This window comes from Cebus imitator, unplaced genomic scaffold (assembly GCF_001604975.1).
Source record: "Cebus imitator isolate Cc_AM_T3 unplaced genomic scaffold, Cebus_imitator-1.0 Scaffold28, whole genome shotgun sequence".
Classification (NCBI taxonomy): domain Eukaryota; kingdom Metazoa; phylum Chordata; class Mammalia; order Primates; family Cebidae; genus Cebus; species Cebus imitator.
Window position 1 is genome coordinate 11,013,279 of NW_016107343.1, and position 7,358 is coordinate 11,020,636.

Genomic DNA, 7,358 nt, shown 5'->3' on the forward strand with positions numbered 1-7,358 from the left:
TATCGATTGAGACAAAGAAAAACAAACAAACAAACAAACAAAACCCCCTACGTTTTGGACCTGACCTAGTTGTTCACCTAGGCATGTGTGATCCCAGGCCAGTTTTCTGTCTAAAATAAGGGTCATCGTAATGTGACCCTTTCCTATTGCACAAAGATGTGATGATAAAGTAAGCTGTTCTACATTCTACCTATGTGTGCGTTGGGCAGTGAGTGGGGGAGGGATCATGTCTGTTTTGCTTCCTTTGTTTCTATATTGTTTAGAAGATGCTCATTAATACTTGACTTAATGAGCTGTCAGGTGGGATAACCTTTACCTGTTCCTCCTTTTGGAGGGCAGTTAGAGAACATGATGATTGGAGATGCACGAAATGTGACTAACATCTCTGTGTAATCAGGACTTGCAACACCCTGATTGCTCCTATCTGATTCTTCCTAAGAAAAAACCAAAGCAAAACAAAAGAAAAACTTGACTTAATAAATGGCGGTGCAGTTGGGTTGACTCTCGCATTACTGATGCCCAAGCCTTAGCGCGCATCAGGACCACTCGAGGGTCTTGTTCAGGGCCGGCTGCCAGGACCCACCCAGGGAGGTTTGGGTTCAATAAGCCTGGGGTGGAGCCCAAGAACCTGCATCTAACGACTTCCCCCTGTGCTGTGACGCTGCGGGCGGGGACCAGGCGCCCACGGGCAGGCGGCAGCTCGGAAAGGGGCCAGCAGGTGGCGCGGTCGCCGAGCCCGGCCTTCCCCCGGCGCCGAGGGAAGCGGGTCAGCGGTGGCCTCCATCCCAGCCAAGCGTGCACTCCATCCTCCGGAAAAAAAAAGTCTTTGAGCTTCCTTTTCAGTGACCCTGTTTTGGGGGTTGAACCCTTGCGAGTAAGAAAACCCCTCGTAAATTTTAATGGAACGATCACATCACACGTGGTTGACGAAGCCCTTCCCTACTTGCCTTGTGTGACCCACTGTCGCCGCCAGGGCTAGTGGCTTGGTGGAGGGGACACGCCCGCTGCCCCGGCTGCGGACCTCGGGCTCCTCCCCTGAGCTGGGCGGAGGGCGCTGTCCGCTTTGTTAGGAAGCTGCCGGGAGGCAACGCGGGAAAAGTGCCTTACACAGCATAAGGGCTCAATCCACATTAAGGAAGTAGGCAGGAAAAAGTGTCAGTCGAATAGCCAGTGACAGTTCCTTAGGGGAGAAATGAATTTGGGTTTAGCTGTCCAGTAGAACTCTGCTGTCTACACTGTCCAGCACAGCCATAGGTGGCCATTGAGGACGTAAAACACGGTGAGGGTGATGAGAGAATTGAATTTTAAATTGTATTTAATTTTCATTAAATTTAAAGTATTGGATGGCACAGGTTTAGCAAAACACCTCGCTGAATTGTGAAAAGATGTCCCTTAAGCCTTAGGGCATGGCTGGCAACTGATAAGAGGTAGTTCAGTCTCTGTCTAAAAAGGTGTAGGAATTTTAGTGGGTGGGGCAACCTGACCAGCAAGGAACGGAATAGAGGTTGGGGGCAAAGGGCCAGAGGTATTGCAAGGTGTTAGTGACTAAGCCAATGAGAAAGGAAGTCAGGAAAACCTGTCCAATGGCAGCAATGGCTCAAGGGGAATTTAAAAGCTGGAATGCGTCATGTTCAGTCTTAAGTTATTTACCCAGCAGTAGAATGGTGTTACTTCTTTCTGTTGCCTGTCCCTTCAGAAATGTCTGCTTAACACAGAGCCTGGAGGTGGCAGCAATTAGGGAGTGAAGAGATGACAAGATGTGGGGGTGTCCAGTGGATGTGATTCCTTCAGGAAAGGTGAGAGCAAATTCAGGAGGGAACAGGAGAGAGAGGAAGAATTCAGCACAAGCAGGATCTAGGGACTGGGAGACTGCAGTGATATTGTCAGGAGGATGCCTTTTCCACTGCAGAGGGGATGGAGATTTTTGAACCTCTTTTAATTAAATCTTAAAGATAACAGCAACTCCAGGAAGTGGGAAGACTTGCACCTCCAGGCCTCTGCTTCAAAGCATTTCTTCAGATTAATGCTTCCTGACTTAAATAACCTCACAGAGCAGGCGTCTCTTGAAGGGCCTCACTGCCGACTGCAGGTGTGAGTGGGAAAGGGGACCAGGAGGGCTTGAGCAATGCTACAGCAGGCAGGCAGCAAGCAGCGGCACCAGCGTCTTGCTAAATTTATAAAGCGTAGCATCACTTTTTCTGGACTTCTGTCTCTCTCTATGGTATCCAGCAATAATGAGTCACTGTCCACCTGCTCCCAATTTCTGTAGTTGTGTGTGTGTGTGTGTCTCTGTGTGTGTGTCTGTGTGTGTGTGTGTGCATGAGAGAGAGAACAGATGCAAAATGAGGTGCAGCTTCGGTGCTAGGCATACTTCCTGTGCTGAGACACAGCGCCTCCTAGTCATTATCTCTGCTGCAGTCTTACAAGATACCTCCTGAGTGTGATAATATGGCATCAACCCTCTCTTGCAAGTGATTTTATGACAAAACTCTCGGGTGAAGCTTTGTCCGCCACCTCTTTCCTGCTTGGAACCTGGAGGTAGATCAAATATCACCTCTTAGTAGCCACCTGTGACTCATAGCCCCAAGAGCTGCCTCTCCGACCAGGAAGGGTTTGGATAGAGAACCGGGAAGGGAGAGAATACAGGCTTTCCAAAGAAGGGACTGTGTTTTCCCTGGTCCCTCTGTTCTATCCAAGTAAAGCTAGTTATCCAGCTACAGCACATGATAATTTATTTGATCCTGTTTTTGCCCACCGGATCTCTCAGCCGCTCCTTACTGTACCCTCCACCTTCTAACCCTGTTCTGTAGTCACCTCCTTGAAGAAACGCCACCGAGCAGAACCTCCTGGCTTCACTCTTGCAAGCACCCTTGTGTCCATCAGCATGGTTGCTCAGGGCAACTCCCAGTGGAGGTGGGGCAAGTGGGTAATCCCTGGTGGGGTTTGAGAGTATCACATGTTTTTCCACAAAGCGCCCATTAAAATAATTATATTGGCTGGGCGCGGTGGCTCATGCCTATAATCCTAGCACTTTGGGAGGCCGAGGTGGGTGGATCAACTGAGGTCAGGAGTTCAAGACCAGGCTGGCCATCATGGTGAAACCCCATCTTTAAAAATAATAATAATAATAATTATTATTATTATTATATTACCTGGGTGGGTTGAGGAGAATGGCAGCATTCAGCTGGCAGACTGGCAAAGAATATTCCACCAAATTAAGTAGAAGTCACTGGTCTAGGAAGGGAAGCATCAGGGAAGAGAGCATTTTTTTTTTTCTGAGACAGCACCATCTCGGCTTACTGCAACCTCGGCCTCCTGGGTTCAAGTGCTTGCAGAGAGTTTTTTTTTTTTGTTTTTTTTTTTTTTAATGAAGGCAAGATGAGAGGTGGAGGAGAATGATGGAGAGGGATGACAGGGAAATGGAAACCTAAAGGGGCTATGCAAGAAGAATTATAGTTTGCATGGGATAGGGAGGAGAATGAGTCTTGAGATTTTAAAAGGGAGGTTAACATGGATTCACATTGTGGCTCAGCTACCATCTGTGCGACCGCCTTGCAGCCCATCTCAGGTTTATTTTCCTTATGGGTACAGGGTTGTCATGAGGATCTCATGAGATTACGTACATGAAGCTCACACCTTAGAAGGCACATGCATACATCACGTTTGCTTAAGATTGGTCCCCCCTCCTGCCACAGGAAGGAAAAGCAACAGTCACAGCAGAGGCCCGGAGGCATCATAGTGTACATCCATGCCGTCGTTAGACCTCTCAGAGCACTTTCCTATAGGTCATCACGATTGTCCAAGCTCTAACAATCTCAAGAGGTGAGAGCCTCCAGCAGTGCCCCTGCTTGCAGAGAGACAGAGTTAAGATCCCAGTCAGCTTGGTGGTAAACTAGAGCAGAACTTTTGAGTCTTCTGAGCCTTGAATCTGGTCTGGTTCTCAAAAGCTTTTTGATAACCCACGCCACACCTTTAAACCTGGCGTGTTTAGTGCATTTAATTAGTTGGGCAAAGAATAACATAGGCACTTTTGAGAGACACTAATTGTGTGTGGTTAATTGGGAACTTGTCTGGGTGTGTGGTGTCTGTCTGCTATGCACTGTGAAAGGCAGAGTCTGCTGCCTTTGCAGGAAATTAGCAGTTGACACTGCTGTTTTCCTGCTGTGCCAAGCCAGCCAGAAGGAACTGTGCCAGGTTCTTAAGGGCTTCTGGGCCCAGCTTTGCTGATGAAGACACAGGAACCTGAAGTGCTTTAATGAGGCTGTGTGTGGATTAATTCGGGTTCAAGACTATGTTGGCGTGAACTGAGCTTTGAGTGACGGGTGTGAAAAAGAGTACCAGGTGCTTGCAAGGCAAGGGCAAAAGAGTAAAGGATGTCCCAGTAAGGAAGCGACATCATCACTGACTACCACTCTTTTAGTACAACTAACACATCATCTATGGAACAATTACTATGCGTCAGGCAACATGCTGGCTGTTTTCCTCACGTGATCTCTTGAATCATCACAGCAGCCCTATAAGAAACCATTTATATTACTCCAAATTACAGATGAGGAAACAAAAGCTCTCTTAGCAAGGTTGAATAGCTCTTCTAAGGTACATAATAGAAAATAAGAAGGCATCATTTGAATCTCAGGCTTTCTATCTTCAGATCATTTGCTTTTTACACCTGCACTCCATTGTCTGTCACCAAACCAATCTGATAAATGACCCAGATCACAATATTGATTGGCAAGAAGGGGGAGATATCTTATGGCATAGGCATTTTGTTGGACAGGTTGGCCTGTGTCCACAAAGAAGACCAGGTCAATTCCACGGCACCAAGACAGCATTGCAAAGGCTCGGGTCACATTGTGTCCTCCTTTCTAAATCCCTCTAATCAATTGAACACAGGAAGAATTCACAAGATTGGTTACTATCTAGATTACTTTGTCCAGGGTCCTCAAAGGAGTGGGCTGAGCATTGGGATGGGGTCCTAGTAAGGAGGGCGGTTGCATGCCGGACCATCATATTATTATGAGTTAGCAGTTCCTGAGCGTTACCATGCACCAGGCATTCTGCTAAGTGCTGTCATGTCTCACATAATCCTCATCATAACTCCATGAAGTGGGAACACTTATATCCAGTTATCTATGCAAAAACTGAGGCTTAGTTTGAGTAACCTGCCTGGAGTCTTACAGGAAATGCTGCAGCTGTGATTCAAACCCAAGTCGATTTGAAGCTAAGCCAAGCTTCTCAACCTTGATGCTCTGTTACCACCGTTCGAGGCAACCAATACATGTGGCTCAATTGATTTGGAGATTATCACCACCGCCATCCTTTCCCAAATAATATGAGTGGCCTTGTGAATGTGTGGGCTCCCAGTCACCAGAATGGCTCACTTAGAGCCTGTCTGAGAGATCACACCTTGGGGGAGGTTGGACAAAACCATCCCTGCAGCCTCACCAGATCTATCAGATCTTTTAACTCAGTCAACTTTTAAGGTAAAAGCAGGGTAGTTTCAGACCATCTGGAGAGGCATATTGGCAATTCTCAGAAAACCTTTGGTAGCTCTCTGAACTCCAAGAAGCACTTCTTAAGCAAACCTTTAAGCTGTCCCCACCACCTTACAGTCTTTCTTTCTGAGACCAAATTGAAAGGAACTGGGAGCCAGGCCGATGCACTCCTCCCCAGTGCCCCTCTTCACCGTTCACTTCTGAGCACTCTTTGCTCACCTTTCTGTGAAGAAGGCTCTCTCTTCCCAGTTGACCTCACCTCAGCTCATCTTTCCCTCAATACTAAACTGAAAACATGGAACTTCAATCAAAGTGAAGGCTTCCTTTACCCCAGCAGGTCCTACAAGCATTTAATAAGTTTTGTGGACACATAAATAGATCATGAAGCAGTTGATAAGAATTTGTCAAGACAGCCCTTATGCAGGAGGACTAGCACACACAAAAAAAGAGCACGGGAGAGAACCTCAGGAACATTGACAGTACATGAAATAAGGTTTGCTTTTGGAGAAAAGGGAACAGAGAAGTTTTGAGATGAGAATGTGCTGGATGCCAACAGAAAAACAGTGAGTTCTGAAAGTGGGGAGGGGGATTGCAGGGGTAGAAGTTGCGACAGAGTTCCATCAGGCGAGGGGATGAATGCCTGTAATCCCATCACTTTGGGAGGTGGAGGGGAGGATGCCTAGAACCCAGGAGTTCAAGCAACACTCAAGACCCAGTCTCTACAATAAAAAATTTTTGAATTAGCTGGAGTCACTTCCTGACTTCCCAGCTCCTTGAAAGGCTAAGGTAGGAGAATCCCTCGAAACCCAGGAGGTCACTGCAGTGAGCTATGATCAGGCTGCTTCACTCCAGCCTGTGTGACAGAGTGAGACCCTGTCTCAAAACAAAAACAACGACAAAAGCAACAACAAAATCTCTGTCTCATGGCAGCCTTGGAAATAATTACAGTCCATAGGAAAATCAATCAGCAAGCTTTTACTGAGCCTTGGGGCACAATGGCAATGTGAAACCAAAAGACCAGGTCCCTTAGCAAGGAGAGTGCAGAGCACTGGGGAGCTAAAAATAGCACACTTGAAACAATGAGAGAGCAATTAATGCCAAACTGCCTGCTTCTGACTCAAGTACAACAGGACTCCAGAGGGTGGAGGAAGCCTGGTGAGCTGAAATAGTCGGCCAGGCAGGGGTAGGAAAAACTCCCAGGCACCCCAAGGTCTTGGTTATCACATGCTTTGAGGAAGAGTCTGTTCCTATGGGATGCTCTGATTGTGCAGTACACACAACTCAAACTTAACCACAATCTTGCCCTTCCAGAGTTTCCAATTAAAAAACAGAACAGAACATAGCGCTTGACCTCTGGCAACTTTGCTGAATAAATGGACGAAAGAACACATGATTGGAGTCCTAGGACTTGGTAGGGATAACTGAAGAAGCAAGGGAGCAGGGCTGGCATGGTTGCAGAAATATTCCTTGGCCTACTGGATCCTTTCTGAAGGCAGGGACTTTGTCTTTCTTCCATATTTATTAAGCCCCCACCATACAAAAAAAATATTGTTCTGGCCCTGAGAATGAGAGGTCTGGAGATGCAACAGATACAGTCTGTGAGCTTCCAAATGGCTCACAAAAGAGCTCCCTTTAAAACTTAGAGCTTAGGGCCGGGTGCGGTGGCTCACGCCTGTAATCCCAGCACTTTGGGAGGCCGAGGCGGGTGGATCACGAGGTCAAGAGATCGAGACCATCCTGGTCGACACGATGAAACCCCGTCTCTACTAAACTACAAAAAATTAGCTGGGCATGGTGGCACGTGCCTGTAATCCCAGCTACTCAGGAGGCTGAGGCAGGAGAATTGCCCGAACCCAGGAGGCG

At 47.3% G+C, this 7,358-nt stretch overlaps 1 non-coding gene across 1 annotated transcript; it reads left to right on the top strand.

Moving 5' to 3' along the window:
• The first annotated feature begins 293 nt into the window (after window positions 1-293).
• On the top strand, window positions 294-429 carry LOC119470374. Its single transcript, XR_005199265.1, has one exon. It is a non-coding gene; the product is annotated as a U8 small nucleolar RNA (small nucleolar RNA).
• Window positions 430-7,358: the final 6,929 nt, after the last annotated feature.